This window comes from Equus asinus, chromosome 19 (genome assembly GCF_041296235.1).
Source record: "Equus asinus isolate D_3611 breed Donkey chromosome 19, EquAss-T2T_v2, whole genome shotgun sequence".
In the NCBI taxonomy this organism is placed as follows: domain Eukaryota; kingdom Metazoa; phylum Chordata; class Mammalia; order Perissodactyla; family Equidae; genus Equus; species Equus asinus.
In genome coordinates this window covers 9,701,322-9,720,534 of record NC_091808.1, presented here as the reverse complement: position 1 = coordinate 9,720,534, position 19,213 = coordinate 9,701,322, and the positions used below count along the sequence as shown (strand labels likewise).

Here is a 19,213-nt window from a genome sequence, read left to right as displayed (position 1 = left end):
AAGGTATAGGGGTGTTCATTGCACTCCTCTTTCAACTTTTCTGTAGGTTTGACAATTTCAGAATAAAACGTGGGGAGCGGGTCATTGCAGGGTGGACAGAGAAGGTGTGATGGAGCTTGCTGCCAGGCCCGAGGCAGTCCGCCACCCACACAGGAAGTTCAGAACGGCTCCCCACGTTACACTAGACTAACCTCCTTTGAGTCTTCCTAAAAGAGGGGAAGGCCTACATTTCACATTCCCTGGACCCCCAGGCCCCCATTCAGCCCCTGGTAAAACCCCCGTCACTTGCAGACACTCTGAACCAAACACCCACTGGAAAAGTGTAATCAATGGAAAACACACCTTGCAAACACCACACAGGTGGAGAGGAAGAGTCTTCCCGTATCCCAAGCTCTGGGACTGGGTTCCACCCCCTGCCCCGGCCAAGTTCCTGGCTGGTGAGGCCTCTGGCTGATCCCAGGCCTGTGCTCAACTGGGAGGAGTGGTCCACCTACCATACCAAGGTTTCTCCTTTCTTATCCTCTAGGACACGGGGGGCTATTTCTAAGTGGACCTCGGGCTCTGGTGAGGAAGGCCCCCTATTCCTTTCCAGCACCATCCTGACTCAAAACTGCATTGATTCGTTCATTCGCTCATTTATTCAATTATGTGACCAGTATTTCTTGAGTCCCAGGCACTGTTTTGGGCAGTAGGGGCACCTTGATGAACAAGCAGCCGTGGTTTCTGCCCTTGCGGAGCTCATGGGCACATCGCAACCGTGACAAGTGCCACGAAGGGGAGGAACAAGGTGCCAACAGAGCTGGTAGTGGAGGAAACTGCTGGAGTGACATATGAGTGACAAGCAGGAAATACAATCGACAGGCTCTGGGGATGGGTGGATTTGAGGGGCGATGAGAAGGGGGGTGTCAAGGGATGCTGCCAGGATTCTGGCTTGTGTCACTGGATAGACAGTGTTGGCCTTCAGCGGGACATCCTGGAAGAGGCCTGCAGTGGAGGGGGTGACAGAAATCCACACAGGCCACTGCATGACAGTCAGGCACACAGAGGAGAGGCCTGTGCTGTGCTGTGGGTCTCTGAGTCGTCACAGAGGCCATACGTGGCCAGAACCTGCCCATCTTCTCTGGAAGCCTCCATCACTCCCAGAAGGCCACCCATGAAAGTCTTCAATCCTGGGCAGTCTCCTTCTACTTTGCTCTTCTTTGTTCTCAGAAGATGATTCTGGGCAGCATCTCACATCCCAAGACACAAGGCTGCTCTGGCTTGCTGGAGCGGATGGTGCATTTCCTTTCACCCCTGAAATCAAGGAGGGGGCGGTGTGGAGGAGGGAAGCAGTTCACATGCACACACATGCAAGCATGAACATTCTCTCCGTCTCTCTTACACACACAAACACACACTCATAAGCACGATTCTGTCTCTCAGGTGTTTGATTAGCTCTGTAAAGACTGAAGATCATTTTATTTGCCAGGGTTTGGTTAGGGGAAAACCCAGTATTTGCACTGGAGAATGGAACCCTTCTCTGCTACCCTTCTCCCCCCACCGCCATCACCCACAATTTCCTAAAAACAAGAAATTCTTGGTGCAAGTGCATTTTACGTGGAATGAGACAAGGGGACTAAGCCTCACTTCCAGAGGAACATTGAGCAAAACAGGGCATGTGTGGAAGAAGTTCCAGGAGTGTAAACCCTTGGGAATTAGTAGAAAATGTGGGTTGGATGTGCATTCATTTCCCAGTGCTCCTGCAATGAATTACCGCAAACTTCGTGGCCCAAAACAATGGACACTTACTCTGTCACTGCTCTAAGGCCAGAAGTCCAAGGTCAAGGTGTCAGCAGGGTCACACTCCCTCCAGAAGCTCTAGGGGACATTCTGTTCTCTGAATCCTCCAGCTTCTGTGGCTCCAGCTGTCCCCTGGCTCGTGGCTGCTTCACTCCAGCCTCTGCCTCCGTCTTACCGCGGCTTTCTCCTCTTCTGTGTGTCTCTCTTAAGGACCCTTGTCACTGGATTTAGAGTCCACCCAGATAATGATCCCACAAATGTCTTCATCTCAAGATTCTCAGCTATGTCTACAAAGACTGCTTTTTTCAATAAGGCACATTCACAGGTCCCAAGAATTCTTATATGGACATATCTTTTGGGGGGAGCCACCTTTCAACCCACTGCAGGATGCAACTTTCACAGAACATGGGGGACAGAGGCAGCGGTTCAGCTCTCTTTCCTTCTGACTCGGCGCTGGCTCCTTGTGGTGAGGGCCACTCATACCAGAACTGCGCTGAGAAACCCATCGGTCCCGCAGGCGCTCACCGCTTCTCAACAAGAAAACAGAAGGCATTCTGGGAAATGCTGGAGGGCCCCAAACCCCTTCCCAGCTATGCAAATGATACCTCTCTTCACGGCCAAGTTCCAAGCCCCCTGCTTTGAGGTCCCTTGGCTGGCCACCCCAGGCCCCCACTATCCCACCCTCCATCAGACTCAGCGACCTTGGATGTTGATGTTGTTTAAACCCCTCGACAAGCATTTGCTGCCTGCCTACTCTATGCTGGACCCCAGGCTTATGGGGAAACACATCTGGCAATTAATCCTGCTAATTGCTTTGGGATGCTAGCCTTGGACTGGTTCTGGGACATCCCAGATTCCTGGGGGGTGAGTGGGAGGCTCAATGGCAGTAAAGAAGCTAAATTCCCTAAAGCTAAAATCGTCCTCAAAGATCCCCGTTAAAGCACCAAGAGGCAGGTCTTGAGGCTCAAAAGCAAAACTCCACCTGCTCCCTCACATGTAGGGAGGTGTCCCTGCCCTGCGGCAGAGTCAGTGTGAAAATGTGGGTTGGGGAGGAGAGGGAAATGAGTTATCGAGGCTTTCCTCTTTTCTTTCTCCATCTCCAGATTGTATAGTTGGCTTTCCTAAATTATGGGCACGTGTGTGCCAACCTATTGTGTGTTGTTCTCCTCGTGGACGAGCCACCCTGACAACAAGCTACTTGACAGCAGAAGGAAATGCCCTCACCTCCCGTTGAGGGGGCCACAGGGCAGGCTGCGCAAGGCTGGACAGAGCAGGTGCCAAATGAAGTCGCTGAGGGAAAGTAGGGTTGGAAGGGGGAGTGATGCCATCACCCGAGTAGTGATGGGGGTCTCACTCCTCCAAGTGACTCTAAGAGATTGTTCCCAACAAGAGGAATTCTGGGCAGAGCTATTAAGACAGGACTTTCTCACCTCATTGCACAGGTCCAGTGACTTCCTCTGGGCCAAATATCCATCCAAAGCCACAACAGGGACAAAGGGCCACACCGTCCACTTCTGAAGTCTCAGGTGGCAGCCATGTGCAGAGAGTCATTGTGCCCAGTGCCTGACACAGCTCAACACGTGGTAGATGTTCACTCAATGTTGACTGCCTCAGAGAATTCTCAGGTCTGCCAATCTCAGCCGGGGCCCTGGGGCTTCCTGTATTAGTCAGAGTTCTCCAGAGGAACAGAACCAATAGGATGTGTATATATAGAGAGAGATTTATTTTAAGGAATTAGCTCATATGATTTTAGAGACTGGCAAGTCCAAAATCCACAGAGTAAGCTGGAGACCCAAGGAAAAGTTGATGCTGCAGTTGGAGTCCAAAGGCAGTCTGCTGACAAATTCCCCCTCTCTTGAGGGAGGTCAGTCTTGTTCTTAAGGTCCTCAACTGATTGGACGAGACCCACCCACATTGTAGAGAGCAATCTGCTTTGTTTAAAGTCTACCGATTTAAATTCAAGCCTATCCAAAAAAATACCTTCAAAGAAGCATCTAAGGTACTATTTGACTAAACATCTGGGTACCATGGCCCAGCCAAGTTGACAAATAAAATTAGCCATCACACTCCCCCACCCCTGCCCAACCAAGGCCCTCTGGGGCTCTTTGAAGAGTCAGGTTCTCCCTCGCATTTGCTCTGCCAGCTCCCTTCCAGGCTGGGCTGACCCTGAGGTTCTCCCCTGCCCTGTTCTACCCAAAGAGGCCCCAGCAACCTGAACTCCTCTTTCCTGGATCTTTCTCTTTCCAGCCAGGCGGCCCTTCCCCCCCACCCCCACTTTGGCAGCTCCCAGAATATTCTCCCCAAGAGTCCCTCCAGATGGAATCAAGGGTTGACAGCTGTGCCCAGAGGATGGGAGTAGCTCTCCCTGGCCCCCTCCTCCTGTTCCTCCCTCCCCTGCATCACGGCCAGCCTGGACCAGCAGGAAACAAGATTAGGAGCTTAATACCTCGTTTTATTTTCTTCTAGAGTTTAACACCATGTGAAATTATAGCATTATTCTACCTGTTTATTGTTTGTCTCTCTACCACCAAATCATAAGCTCCAGAAGGACAGGGACTTCATCCCCAGAGCCTAGCCCAGCGTCTGGCACAGAGGGGCTCAGAGAATTTGTTGACTGGATGAAAAACATTTATGGAACTTCTCCTTTGCTCAGCACGTGCTGTGCCAAGCTGTGGGCATAAACTCAGCGGGCAATTTACAATTTCAGAGCATCTCCAAACACCTGCCGAATACACTTCACTTCTCTCTCCTTGGGAGCTAGACCCTCCCTTCCACGAGGACAGGAGTCATCTTCCCTCCTCGCTCCCGGAGTCTGCCCACAGTTGAGCATCCCAGAGCAGGAACTGAGTCTCTTTCAGTCCCGGGAGGAGTATGCGCTGAGTCAAAGAGGAGATGCCTGGGGTCTAGTTGGAGGAAAGGGAAGTGGACACGCTGTTCAGCCCTGTGCGGACTCATGCACAGTCCCAGCAGCTGCAGAGCTTTGCAGAGGAAAGGGGCCTGGGATGTGCTTTAGAGGTAGAGTTCCAACTCTGCACCCAGCTTTTCCTGCACCTCTGGCTCTGGCCTTGGGGACTGCTGAGGGCCATCTGGATCCGAAAGCCAGCTGGATCCCAGAGGGGCACTGTTGTCCCTCTCCTCTGACGCTGCGAGCCTTGGCGACTAGGACCAGCAGCCCGGCAGCGCCACCTGGCAGTCAGCGTCGCTCAGCCAGCGCCGGGAATCACGGGCCCGGGCCAGGGTCCCAGTGGGAGGGCAGACTTAAGCTCCACTTTAGCTGACTTGGCCCGTGGGACCACCGTGCGCACCAATAACTAATCCTTCTTACACAAGGCAGGACTCCAGTTGGTGCCCCTTTTTATTTCAAAACTAACATACATTTATTATCAAAAACACAAACAAAAAGAAAAATCCTCCATATCGGGTTGCGAGATAAAATACAGGACATCCCGTTAAATTTGGATTTCAGATAAACAACGAATAACTGCTTGTTCTAAGAAATTATTCGCAGTTTATCTGAAATCCAAATGTAACTGGAAGTCCTGTCTTCTTATTTGCTAAATCTGGCAACTCTATACCCACAACCTAGTTACACTCTAGTTAACACATTGAAGTGTATTTATATAGGCTTTTTTTTCTTATCCCTGCATGTATATTTTTTACCCAAAAAGGAGGAGAGGCTCCTAAGGTAGACTCTTTTGCAACCCGATTTCTCCATTTAACCATATCCCATGAACATCTTTTCATGGCATCGAATGTTCTTTTATAGCCTCATTTTCCATGCCGACATCATGTAAGACTCTTAAACATCTGGAGATTATTACAGCTTCCTGATCCCCTATTCTTTTTTTCCAGGCCTGACTGCCTGGAATCCTTCATGGCTTCCGGTGCTTCTCCACCAGGCAGGCCATTGGTAGCACATGGAGCAGGTACCACTCTGAATTCTGCAACACTAGTAAGCAATGACTGAGACTTTCCTCGGAGAAGCACTATGGCTCCGGCCCAGGAATTAGATTGCATGGTCAAACGCCTTCTCTGCTGCTCCTCGCTCCCTAGCTTCGTGGCCTTGGACATGGCCTGTAACTGCTCACCCGCAGCCTTCTTGATTGCAAATGGGGCTGGCGATCATGGTAGAGCTATTGTGAGGATTAGACTTTCTCTTCCCTGCTAGATTGCAACCTCCACGTGGGCAAGAAGCTTCCATGTCTATCACGGTCGCCATTAAATCCTTATAGAAGATGCTCAATGTTTGCACATCACTGGCACTCAGAAATACTTGTTGACTAAATGACCAAATGATGGATGCTTTTCCACAGACTGCCCACTTTGGCAGAGAGAGCGCAGCGCTGTCAGGATCTGTTCAAATAAATTGAGGTATATTAAAGATTTTAAGAGTTCATTTGAGCGAAAATGGATCCTAGTTGGGCTGCCCCAAACTGGAAGTGGTTAGGAGAGCTCAGCCAGTAGGAGCCAGGGGAAAGACACATGGAGGCCGTGTGGAAGCAGAGAAAGGAAATCATTGGTTGACTGTAGCTTAAAGCCTAGTTAGCTGCTTGTGACTGCATGTCCTTAGCATTTTGATTTTGTAACCCTGGGGCATTTGTGGGCTTAGATTTTGGTTTACTTACGTAGGCCACCACAGTATTACAGCCACCTCATCTAATGGCTTCCTTGTTTAATTTACCAGATCCGATCTGGGTTCTAACCACAGGCTCCTAAGCAGCCAGATCAGCCTGCCTGCCCTCTCCCCACAGTAACACAGCTCCCCAGACTTGCTGCTCTGGGAATTCAGTCATTAGCGTCATGAGCAGCAACAAAGATAAGTCTCTCCGATATCTGGGAGCCAGGGTGAAGCGGGGGGCGGTGGGGGTGGGGGGGGGGAGGATGAGCTTCCGGTCAGACAGATCAGACTTGAATCCTTGCTCTGCCATTTTCTGGCTGTTGACCTTGTATTAGTTTCTTATTGCTGCAAATTAAAACAACGCAAATGGGTTATCTCACAGTTCTGAAGGTTGGAAGTCCAACACAGCTGTCACTGGGCTAAAATCAAGGTGTGAGAGCTGTATTCCTTTCTGAAGGCTCAAGGGGAAAACCCATTTCTGCTATCGACTGAATGTTTGTGTCCCCCAAAATTCACATGTGGAAACCTAATCCCCAGGCTGATAGTGTTAGGAGGTGGGGCCTTCGGAGGTGATTAGGTCATGAAGGTGGAATCCTCCAGAATGGAACTAGTGCCCTTATAAGAGATACCCTCAACCTCTCCCACCACCACGTGAAGACATAGCGAGAAGATGGCCATCTACGAACCAGGCACTGAATCTGCATGCGCCTTGATCTTGGACTTCCCAGCCCCAGAACTGTGAGAAGCAACTGTCTGTTGTTTGTAAGGCCCCCAGTCCATGGCATTTTGTTATCACAGCCCAAGCTGACTAAAACAGTTCCCTTGCCTTTTCCAGCTTCCGGAAGCTGCCCACGTTCCTCGATTCACAGCCGCTTTCCTTCCCTCCATCCTTAGAGCCAACACTCTGACGCGCTTCTATAGTCACATCTCCCTCTGGCTCACTCCTTCCCCTCCCTTTTAAGGAACTTATCATTGTGTTGGGCCTACCTGGATAATCCAGGATAATCTCCCTATTTTAAAGTCAGGGATTAGCAACCATAATCCCCTCTGAAACATTAATTCACCTCCACCAGGTGACCTAACAAAGTCACAGGTTGCAGGTATTAGGACATGGGCACCTTTGGGAGGCCATTATGCTGCCTACCACAAATCCAGAGTAGTTATATAACCCTCAAGAGTCCATTTCTTTATAAAGCTGAATTCCTTCAATGTTGGGAGCAGGGATCAGGGCCAGTGATTATATTAGTCATCTATTGCTGTGTAACAAATTGCCCCAAAACTTAGTGGCATAAAATGCTATTATCTCACACCCCTTCTGAGGGTCAGAAATTAGTGAGCAGCTTAGCTGAGTAGTCTAGTGCGGGGACTGTCGTAAGGCTCCAGTCATTGGAAAGATTGGCCAGGGCTGAAAAGCTCCCAAGATGGTTCCCTCAGTGGCTGTTGGCAGGAGGCCTCAGTTCCTCGCACGTGGACCTCTCCACAGGGCTGCTTGTGTGTCCTCACGATGTGGCAGCTGGCGCCCCCTAGAGAGAGTGATCCAAGAGAGGAAAACAGAAGCCACAGTGTCTTACCTAGCCATGTACATACATTACCTATTTAAAATAATTAACTGGGGCCAACCCCGTGGCTGAGTGGTTAAGTTTGCACACTCTGCTTCAGTGGCCCGGGGTTTCATAGGTTCGTATCCTGGGCGCAGACATGGCACCACTCATCAGGCCATGCTGAGGAGGCATCCCACATGCCACAACTAGAAGGACCCACAAGTAAAAATGGTACAACCATGTACCAGGGGGGCTTTGGGGAGAAAAAGGAAAAATAAAATCTTTAAAATAATTAGCTAATTTTTCAAAATAAATAAAAATTACCCACAACATTACTCAGTTTGGTCTAGTTCTGAAGTTTCCAAACAGTATCAGCAGAATCTTTTCCCGAGCTGAAATTTTACAGGGGGTCTCAATATAGCAGCCAGATACAAGGGCAAGTGTCTCCAATGGGGGCAAGGCCTGATGACCATCTATGCACCTCTCGCTCCTCAGTTTACAAACCTTTCAATTTAACCTTTTCTCTGAGCTGGATCTTCCTGACTTTTCAAAGCTGGAAATAAGAGTTCTCGTGAGATTTGAAACGGTAAAAAGACTATTCTCTCCTCTGCCTGTAGTCTTTTCTTCTCAATGTCCCTTTATTATGAAAACATTGCATTTTATAAATTTTTTAGTCAGAGAGTTACCAACCTTCAAAGGAAGGAAGGAAGAATTAGTCATTTGGTTAGAACAGAAATTCTCAACTTTTTCTCACAGTGCCCTTAAAACTGTGTACCCAGTGATATCAGCACCATGGTGGAGTGAGCTGTTCCCTTTATCTCTCCCCCTCCAAACTACAACTAAGCAGATATTCGTGGATCAATGGAGGACACCCGCACAGCACAACAGGACGCCTGAGAGACCCAGGCAGCTATACATCTGAAGGAGGACGGACTACCCCTGGGGAGGTGGTGGAGCTGGGTGAGCACTCTCCAGCCCCCTGGCAGCCCTGTGCATGCATGCAACTGCTTTCCCAGCTGGAGCGCCCACAGCACCACTGCAACCCCAAGGGTGGGAGCACGCCTCTGCTGTACTGTGGGAACAGGTGATGGCAGATCTGAGCCCCCATGTGATTACTTTCCCATCTGGTGGGAGAGCCCACAGTAGCACCAAAGAACCCAGGGAGCAGCCCAGGCTCAGACTCAGTGGGGAGACCCTGCTCACCAAGTACAGTGGCTGGTATGACCCAGGAGGAGATGGTGGCAGATCTGCATGCCTGGGTAAAAGAGTTCCCAGCTGCTGCAAATGCCCATAGCACTTCTGTGGCCCTGAAGGGGTTAGTGTGTCTCAGTAGGACTGTGGGAGCAGGCAGCAGCAGCCATGAGCCCCCACATGGTCACTTTCCCACGTGGTGGGAGAGCCCACAGTGCCACCACAGCCCCCGGGGAGTGATCCAGGGTCAGATTCAGTGGGGAGGCCCCACCCACCAAGCACAATGGCTGGTGTGACCTAGGAGGAGATGGCAGCAGATCTGTGCCCCAAGGCAAATGAGTTCCAAGATGCCACAAACACCCATACTACCACTGCAGCCCTGCAGGGGGAGTGTGTCTCAGCAGGACTGTGGGAGCAGGCAGTGGCAGCCATGAGCCCCCGCATGATGGCTTCCCCATTTTGTTGGGCAGCCCACAGGACCACTGTGGTCCCAAGGAGTGACCCAGGCTTGGACAGGCACAACTGACAGGGGTTACAGTGGGCTCAGAATACACAGCTTCTGCCCAACCCCTGATGGCGGAAACTGGAATCTGCAACCACATACTATCACTAGGCAAAAGCATGAATCCACCCCATCAAATAATAGGAAAAGGTATATTAATACGGCAGACCAGAAGGAAAAAGACAAACACCCAGAAATTCATCCCGAAGGCACAGAAATTTACAATCTAAATGACAGAGAATTCAAAATAGCTATCATTAAAAAAAAAACTCAACGAGTTACAAGAGAATTCAGAAAGACAGTTCAATGAAATCATGAATAAAACTAAGGAATGAGAGACTTCTTCACAAAAGAGACTGCAACTATAAAGAAAAACCAATCAGAAATGTTGGAGATGAAAAACACAATGAATGAGAGAAAGAAAAATCTGGAGTCGTAACTGAGAGCTGGTATTATGGAGGAGGGTATTATGTTAAGCAAAATAAGCCAGACAGAAAAGGGCAAATACCATATGATTTCACTCATATGTGGAAGATAAACAAACGCATGGACAAAGAACAGATTAGTGGTTACCAGAGGGGAAGGGGAGGGGTGGGCATAAGGGGGAAAGGAGCACATATGTATGGTGACTGACAAATAATAATGTACAACTGAAATTTCACAATGCTATAAACTATCATGACCGCAATAAAAACAAAAAAATTGTACCCAGAAAGATTTGCAACCCAAGAGCCTAAAACAGGTGAGGGGCTCGTCCCAGGTTCTCCTTTCTCCCCTCACCCACCTTTCCGCTTCCCTCTCTATCCCCCACCCCCACCCCAATCCCAGCCAGGATTAGCCTCCAGAAGCTGGTATGACTGAGCATGAGCCCCACCTCTCGGCCTCAGGATATGGTGGTACTTACTGAATCCTGGCAGACACCTACAATTTGCAGCCAGTCAGGCCTGGGTTTAGATCCCAAACCACCACTCACTAGCTAATTGAATTTGGACAACTTACTTAACCTCTCTGAGCCTCAGTTTCTGCAGCTATAACTTGGGGATGGTGCCCTCTCTGTTGCTGGGTTGCAGTAAAGATGACATATGTAAATACCCAGCACACAGAAGGACCTCAGTTAGTGGGAGTGATTATTAGACACAAAAGAGAGTGTTAAATGTCCCTCAGTATCTGCTCACCTCTTCTTCCTCGTTGTAATAGGATTAACTGGGTGCCTGGCCACCCAAGCAGAGGCCACATTTCCCAGCCTCTTCTGCAGCCAAGGTGGTCACATAGCTACTTCTGGCCAATGGAATGTAAGTGGAAATGACGTGCCCAACTTCCAAGTCATGCCCTGGAAAAGACACTGCCTTCCCCTCCCTTCTGCCTTTCCGTCCTCCCTCTGGCTAGGAGATGAAGGGTCCTGGGCCAGCTGCCCTGGAGGTAGGAAAGGAAGCCACCTGTTGAGGGTGGCAGAGCCTCCCCACCACACCTGGATCACTGACCTCAGAAGAAATAAATGCCATTTCTAAGCCAATATATCTGAGTCTCTTAATTAAATCAACTTAGATGAGCTGTGAAGGAGTTTAAAGTTTTCAAGGAGGAAAAATTTTCCCTTCTTCCCTTCTAGGTTCTTTGGTTGGTCTAATACTTAAATTGACATAAGAACAATTAACAGGAGAAAAACAAATTTAATTTCACACATACAGGAGCCCCATGAAAACATGAGACTCTAAGGCAGTCAGGCAATTGAGGCTTAGATCCCGTCCTGAGCTAAGGACACGGATAGGGGCCTGGGGCTTCTAAGGGGAGGTGAGCCATTCACAGGGAGATGAGAGGAGAGGATGTTTGACAATCAGATGTTTGCCCTGCCTTGCAGACAAGTCTCTCAGATTAAAAAAAAAGTTATCTCTGGTGATAGCTCTCTTTCTGGTACAGGTCCCTTTTCTAAATTCTTCACGGATGTTAAGAGAGAGGAAAAAAAGCTTTTCCTAAGTCTGTTGGATCTTCATTGACTTCAGCTCAAAATAATCCACATGCGAAAAAGGCACATTTTGGCGTGGCATATTCTGCTCCCCTTCAAAGTATATGCTCAGGAGTCTTAGCACTCACTTTTGAATACCAGCTCATAGAGCTCCTGACTTTAGGGCCACTTCTTGCCCTAAGTTTCTCTCTCCCAACAAAAAGCTCAAAGAACCTAGAGATGGCTTGACTCCAGCCTCTGTCCTCCCACTCCGTAAGGTCCCACAGAAGCTGGTAGCTCTGCCACCTCCCTGCTCCTCTCCCCATGCTGTGGCTTCACTGTGCCCAGGGGCGTGGCCTCAGTGGGATGCTTTGTCCATGGCACTTGAATTCTCCCTCTGATGAAGAGCAGTCCACTATGTCACACAGTTTAATATGAGGGTCCTCTGATAGCGCTGTCCAGATCAGATAGAACTGACGATGAAGAACACGGTGCTGACCACTGGCGGGCTTTGAGCCATTTTTGCCCCCAGTCAGTGGGGACAGAGCAGGAGAGGGAAGCACCCCGCCCTCCTTACAGGTCAGTTCATCTGTGTTTGGGGAGTGTGGAACCTCTAGTCCTTCCTAAACTGGTACTCGCCAGTTCAAGACTTGTTGATAAAAGCTGCTGTAAGAAAGCACAGGTCAAGCCCAGGCCCAGGTAGGGGTCCCTACTTCCCAAGGTAATCTAAATCAAGACTCCTACACTCGGGTCCACCTTTGCGGTGGGGTTGGCAGGTCTCATTCATCCTGGATGAAATTAGCATCATTTTTTAATACAGTGACCCTGTGCCCAAGAGAAAGTCCACCAATGAATTCTGACTCTGACCTTTCAGACTTGCTGAGAAAAGGGGAGGTGGCTGGAAGTGTTCTCAGCGACACGGTCCAGATGGAGGGTGAGCTGAGTCTCTTTGGGCCAAGGGTGAAAAACCAGGACAGAGGAACAGAGTCCCCCACCACTGTCCATCCTGGCTCTGCAAAGCCACTGGGGCCTTCTGCCTTTACCTGGTCTTCCTGAGGCTCCATAGCCTGGGGCTCCTGGAGCTTTTAGCGGGATTCCAGCACGGGGATTTCTGCTTCAGGGTTTGCTTTCCAGAGTCTTTAAATTTTGTATTTTTCAAAATCATTTTAAACAACCTGCTACAGCTCATTAAAAAAACAATAATAACAAAGGGAGAAATCTTCCCCACCATTGAGTTCCCAGTTACTGTGGCTGTCCTGGGTACCTCTGTCCCCCCTCCACAGAGCTCTCTTTGCACACCTTGTGTGCCAGGAAGATAAGGAGTTTTTATGCTTTTTATGTTTTTGTTTCATTTTGTTTTCCTGAGGATCTTTCTGGCACTTTGACAGGCCTCCGGTATCCTATGAAATAACAGAAAATATATATATTGGTCTCTCTGCCTCTGGTTCCTGGCCCAGAGCTCCTGAAACCCTCGTAATTTCCTGAGTGATAAGAGCACTAGGAGCATCTTTTGTTCTAATTTTTGGCCTCTGCCCCCAGTTCCTGACACTGAGCCCCTAAACCCCTTCAGGTTTCCCAGATGATAAGAGTATGTTTTGTTTTACGAGGCAACTCTGGCTGGGCTCCTGGATGGGGGCTGGTCACCAGAAAAACCAAGACAGGATAAGAAGCTTGGAATTTTCAGCGCCATCCCCCATTTCCGGAGAGGGGAGAGGGGCTGGAAATGGAGTTAATAATTGATCATGTCTACGTGAGGAAGCCTCCATAAAACCTCACTAGGATGGGGTTCCAAGAGCTTCCAGGCTAGTGAACACGTGAAGGCTGGGGGAGAGTGGGGTGCCCAGAGAGGGCATGGAAGCTCCATGTCCCTTCCCACACACCTTGCCCTCTGCATCTCTTCCATCTGCATGTTCCTCTGTATCCTTTATCCTATCCTTCTACGATACACTAATAAACAGTAAGTAAACTGTTTTCCTCAGTTCTGTGAGCTGCTCTGGCAAATTAATCAAACCCTAGGAGGGGGTCATGGGAACCTCAGGTTTATAGCCAATTGGCAGTCTTATGGGACACTGCCCTTAGCCAGGTACAGATTGTAGGACACCCAGCTGGTGTCACAGAGTTGCTTGGTGTGGGGGGAACCCGCCCACATTTGGTGACCAGAAGCGTCAGAAGTGAAGTGGTCTGCCTGAGTAGTAAAGAAGACACAGAGGATGGAGCGATTTTTCACACCTACGCTCATGAAAGTCTGGAACTGAAGGCACCCCAGACCATCTCCTGCAGCCCCATCAGTTTAGAACAGCCCAGGACTCTGGTTCCCAGACCACCGACGGCTGAGCTGGGTAAGGCCTGCATCCCACAGCAGCCATCTGGGACCAGCCTCTTTTTTCCTCACTGCTTTCCAAAGGTCCCAGGTGCAATGAGCATCTGGGTCCACTCCTTTTTAAACGCTCTGGGGAACACAAAAATCCAGTTTACTTGGAGGCTTGGGCATAATGGTCCATCGTTGGGATAAAAGGATTTGTCCTTTTAACACCAAAGACATTCAAAATGATAGAGAAACTAAACACCAGCGCCCACCAGCAACTTCCCTATGTTGGAAGAGTTCTAAGGAATAACCGGCATGGAGGCCCTTGGTCAGGACAGGAAGAGGTAGGGCGCAGGGGTATTGTGACATGTTTCAGGGAAGGGCAGCTTTTCCCTTGGCCAACGGAGGCTCGGGCCCAGAGGGGCAAGAGAACTGGACCGGGCATGGAGCCTGGGGCCGAGCCCTTCGTGGCCCCGCAGGACGGGGAGGCCAAGCCACAGCAACAGGCTCCGACCCAGTGCGCAGAGGGACATGGCCAGGTGCTGCTGCTGGGCGAGCTCTGGAAGCAGGAGGAGTGCTGCCTGACCCTGCAGAACATTCTGGAGCAGGCCTCGACCGATCAGCCCGCCGGGCCCTCGTCCATCCGAGCCACGAGCGGCCACAGCAGCACCAGCAACCGCGCCAGGCGGCGGCCCAAGCGCTCCGGCGACATCTCGTCGGACAACGCTGACTGCCCGGCCGCCAAGTCCAAGCGCTCCACCCAGAGGCGGCCGTGCGACAGGGGCAAGGCTGCAGACCCGCCCGAGCGCGAGCGCGAGCGCGAGGTGCCTCCGGCTCCGGCCGGGACTCCCGGCCCCGCGGCGGCGGAGGACCCGGCGGCGGGATGTGCGGCGCCGCCAGAGCAGGGCGCGCGGCTGCTCCTGGTGCTGTGCCGCGCGTCGGCGCTGCGCTCCCAGCTGCCGCGGCTGCAGCTGCTCCTGCAGCAGGTGCACGCCCGGGGCCGCAGCCCGCCCGCCGCGCTGGTCGGGATCATCGTGCAGCCGCGGCGCGACGAGGAGGCCGACGCGCGCCGCCGCATGGAGAGCCTGCTCTGCAGCGCCTTCGCGCCGCACAGCCCCACCGTGGAGGTGCACACGGCCGTGTTCTGCCCCAGACGTCCCGAGGGCACCCTGGACGTCCAGCGCGCCACCCGCCGAGCGCTTAAGGGCGCGGCGCGGGGCTGCGTCCCCTTCGTGGATCGGGAGACCCAGACGGATGGTGAGGGGCCCCAGGGCGGGGTGTGGGAACGCCAGGCTGCCTGGGGCGTCCCCGGGTGGGGAAACGTCAAGTACGGAGGGAGTCCTCTGCCCTGGCCCTGCTGGTCCCGAGTAGGGGACAAATCCCTGATGTCAGGACCCCTCCCCTAGCGCCTCCTCTCACACCGTTTTGGGTGAAAATGAACTGGATTCTTCCCCCCAGGGGTGCTCACTGGGGCAATCTAGGGTCAGAAGTGTTCGAGCTAACTTAATTCGGAGGGTTACCCTTCCCACCCAGCCACCTGACCTCTTCCCCTTTGCCCACTACTCGGAATCAGCTTTTGCAAGGGACAGATTTGGGAGTTTGTAGGACCGGGGCCCACCCCCTCCTCTCCTCACCCACTTATTCCTTGCTTCATTGTTTACTCTTCTCCTGCAAGGGAATCATAATTGTAATAAAAACTTGCCTACTGTGAGCCAGGCACTGTCCTAAGGGCTTTTCACATCCCATCCTCACAACAACCCTGGGAGGGAGGGACTGTGTTCAAGCAGCTGGCCCACTGCAGAATTCTTATTCACAGCCCTTGAGACCCTTCCTGGGGGAATCCAGGCCTGTGGCTGCAGAGGGTAAATCCGTGGCTCTTAGGGCTCCGGGCAGTGGGCTCTTAAATGAGCACCCAGTGCCTTCTGTCTCCTGGGGCGGCAGTGAGGAAGAAGAAAGTGCTCTGGGCCAGGTAACTCAAAGCCTAGTCACTCTGGGCACTGCCACCCTCCTGCTGGTGACCAGAGCAAGTTGTCCCCTCTGCGGACTAATAGCCCTCCCGACATGTGGTGGCCAAGGGCCAGTTAGTGTCTGAGGCGCCATCCGGCTCTAAGATGCTAGCTTCAGGGCAAAGGTTGACACACTTGTTCTGGGTGCCCAGGACACATCCAGAGGGCCAGAACCACCAGGGACCTTCTAGGTGTGGCTATTAACACCCTCAGGCCCTTATCCTGACTACCTGAGTTTGCATCCCCTTAGACTCATTCTCCTTGCTCTTCTAAATAGTCCATGAAATTTGCCCGCGGCTGGCATGCCTGGTTAGGAAAGCCTCTTGGCTATGGACTGTTCCAACCACAATCCTCAGCTAAGGCCAGAAAAATCTCAGTTCCTCTTTGAAACTTTTAGTGACGCAGTCTCCAAGGATCCCTGTCCCCATCATCCACACCCACCCCGCCTCCAACAGTTTCCTGGTTTCCTTGTCCTCCCACCCTCCCCGTCAAGCATCTTCTGTGTGGCCCCTTCTCTAGACTTCGGCCTCCATGGCGCCCACGGTCTGGGAGTGGGGAACTCGAGAGAAGACCAGGATAGAAATCGTTCTAATGCCATGCCGAGTGTGATCCGGGGCTCCGAGGGGAGAGATCGCTTCCACTTGGGGATCTCAAGAAAGGCTCCATAAGGAGATGGCTCCACATGACATGGATCTTGATGATGGGATGTGTTTTGACAGGGAGGAGAGAGGCTTGATGGAGGGGAAGGGCTTCCACAAATGCAGGAAAGTGAGGCATGTTCAGACCTCCGGGGCTCACCATTGGCTGGAGCTGGACATGGGGAGCAGTGAGCTGGCTGAGAAGCTGGGACAGCGGGCTCTGAAGTGTAATTGAGGGGTCTGACTGCCAGGCTAGGAACTTGTGCTCAAGCCAGAAGGCAGAGGTAAGATGTTCTAGCCAAGAACCATTGCAGTCCATTCTTCCTCATCCTTCTGGGCCAAGCTCTCACTCCACGAGTGCCCTTCTCTGCTTCTTAGGACCATCCTTACTAAAGGACCCACACATATTTTCTCCACTGCCATAGAAAACTCACTCCTCCCGAAGCCTGACCTTCTGTGTTTCCTCCATCGCTCTCCCGGGGACCGGGACCTGTTTTCTGTGCCTTGTTTGGCTCCTTGGTTTGAAAAGGAATGTTTCCTTCATTGCTACCAGGAAATCCTACCCATGTGTGTCTGCCTCATCTAATTCATTTAAACCAGTGGTGCTCAACCAGGGGCAATTTTCACACACACAAGCACGTGAGCACACACACACACGGACAATGTCTGTAGATATTTTTGGTTGTCACAACTTGAGGGGAGGGGTAGTTGCTACTGCCTCTAGTGGGCAGAGGCCAGAGAGGCTGCTAAACTTCCCACAGTGCACAGGACAGCCCCACAACTAAGAATTATCCGGCCCAAAATGTCCATAGAGCTGAGGTTGAGAAACTCTGATTTAAACCCTGAGGCCCTCAGTCAAAAGCCCATTGGTGCCTGAAAATCTGATTTTGCAAAGACAAACGTCTTAGGGGTTCCTGACCCGACTGCTGACTCTGGACCGCGTTCCTGACCCGATTTCCAGTCTCTTTGATTCTAAATTGAATCCCCCGAGGGGTCTGTTGCTCTTGACTTCATGGAATGACCACCTTCTCATAGATTCACCTCCTCCCTGAACCTCCTGATGCCGGGGCTCAACCAAATTCAATCTGACTTTATTGAGCTGAGCTTCCTTTCGCTTCTAATCCTGCATGCCTTTTTTTTCTTCAATCCTCTCACTCAAGGAATTTGTGTGTGTGTGTGTGTGTGTGTGTAAGATTGTCGCTGAGCTAACGTCTGTGCTAACCTTCCTCCATTTTGTATGTGGGATGCCACCACAGCATGGCTTGATGAGCGGTACGTAGGTCTCCACCCAGGATCCCAACCTGCGAGCCCGGGCCGCTGAAGCGGAGCAGGTGAACTTAACCACTCGGCCACAGGGCCAGCCCCAGGAGGGATTTTTTTTTAATTCATTCATTTTAAGGCATGTATAACGATCTGCCTCCCAGTTGCCTTCTGGAGTCATGGAAAAAAAAAAGAGCCCTGAACTGGAACTTAACCCTGTCCATGCCTCCAACCAACTGTGTAACCTTGGAAAAGTAATTTAACTTCTCTGAACCTGTTTCTGCTCTGGAAAAAGAGAATCATTTAGGTCTTTCCGGGCTCTATGATCCCTAAAATGTTTTCTGTCATTTCACAATTCACATCACATCTAGCCTTGCATGGGGGTTCCTTCTAGCTGGGTCTGCCCTAAATCTTATCCTAGGGCAGGAGTATCACCTCCCAGGCGCATGGGGCTAACAGTCTAATACTCACCCACCTCGTGAGGCAGCGGTGGCGGAAGTGGAGTCTTCTAAGGTGAACATTTTATGTCATAATCCAAGCGTGAAGGTTAAGGTTGTCTTTTACAAATGCTTTTTCCTCTTCCATCCTAAAAGGAAAATCACCTGGTTAACTTTGAGAAAGACGCATAGTCCCCTAATTGACCCGAAGAGTTTGGGGTTGGAGAGGTGGTCTGTTGTTGCCAGTGTAACGAGTCTGAGAAAAAGTGTAGCTTTGCAAAGAGCTGTTATATTTTGGGGGGAAGTTCTTTTGTGAAATGCAAGGGTTCTTATCAAAGTGGGGGCCCCCCCAGCCCCTTCCCACAGTGGAGGAGGGCAGGCTTTGGGAGAAGGGGGAAGCCACTCTATATAAGATAACCAGATTCCGGGGACAGCTGAGATGGCAGAAGGCTTCTGGGTCTTCCATGGACCCCTAAATCTTCAGTAAAGTTACCTAAAACTCACAGAACACATGGTGAAGCAGTTTCTTGTGGGTTTTTTGGTTTTTGCATGTGGAAACCGGTGACACAGCTGAGTGTCACAACCAGGGTGTCTTAGAGTGAAAGAGATGGCACACAGGGACCCAGGAACACACCAGCGGAGAGGTGCCTGAAGCAGGCGCTCTGGTCGCAGAATCACGGGGGTCCAGGTTGTCACAGGCTCCACGGCCGGGCTTAACCAGGTCCGTGAGGGGCCGGCAGCGGCCCTCTGCCCATCCCAGTAGCTGGGGAGGAGGGAGGAGCAGGCTGGGGTTGGCAGAGACTGTCCCCAGAGCCCCACCATGGGAGCCACCTGGCTTTTGTGACCTCACAGGAGGGGTGTGAGTGACTGTTCTCTGGGGGCCTGGGTCCAGCCAGAGGCCGGAGCCTTCCCCCAGGGCAGGGGCAGACGGCTCCTCCAGGAGGGAGCCGGGAGATCAGGCAGCTCCATGTAGCTCCAGCTTTAGGTAGGGAGGGTC

General features: G+C 51.4%; 1 long non-coding RNA gene across 1 annotated transcript; it reads right to left on the bottom strand.

Moving 5' to 3' along the window:
• Positions 1-623: 623 nt before the first annotated feature.
• LOC139041012 (uncharacterized) lies at positions 624-3,396 on the bottom strand. Its single transcript, XR_011495459.1, has 3 exons — positions 3,210-3,396; positions 1,789-2,306; positions 624-1,293 (listed from the first exon to the last, which is right to left on the bottom strand). It is a non-coding gene; the product is annotated as an uncharacterized lncRNA (long non-coding RNA).
• Between the last annotated feature and the right edge of the window lie 15,817 nt (positions 3,397-19,213).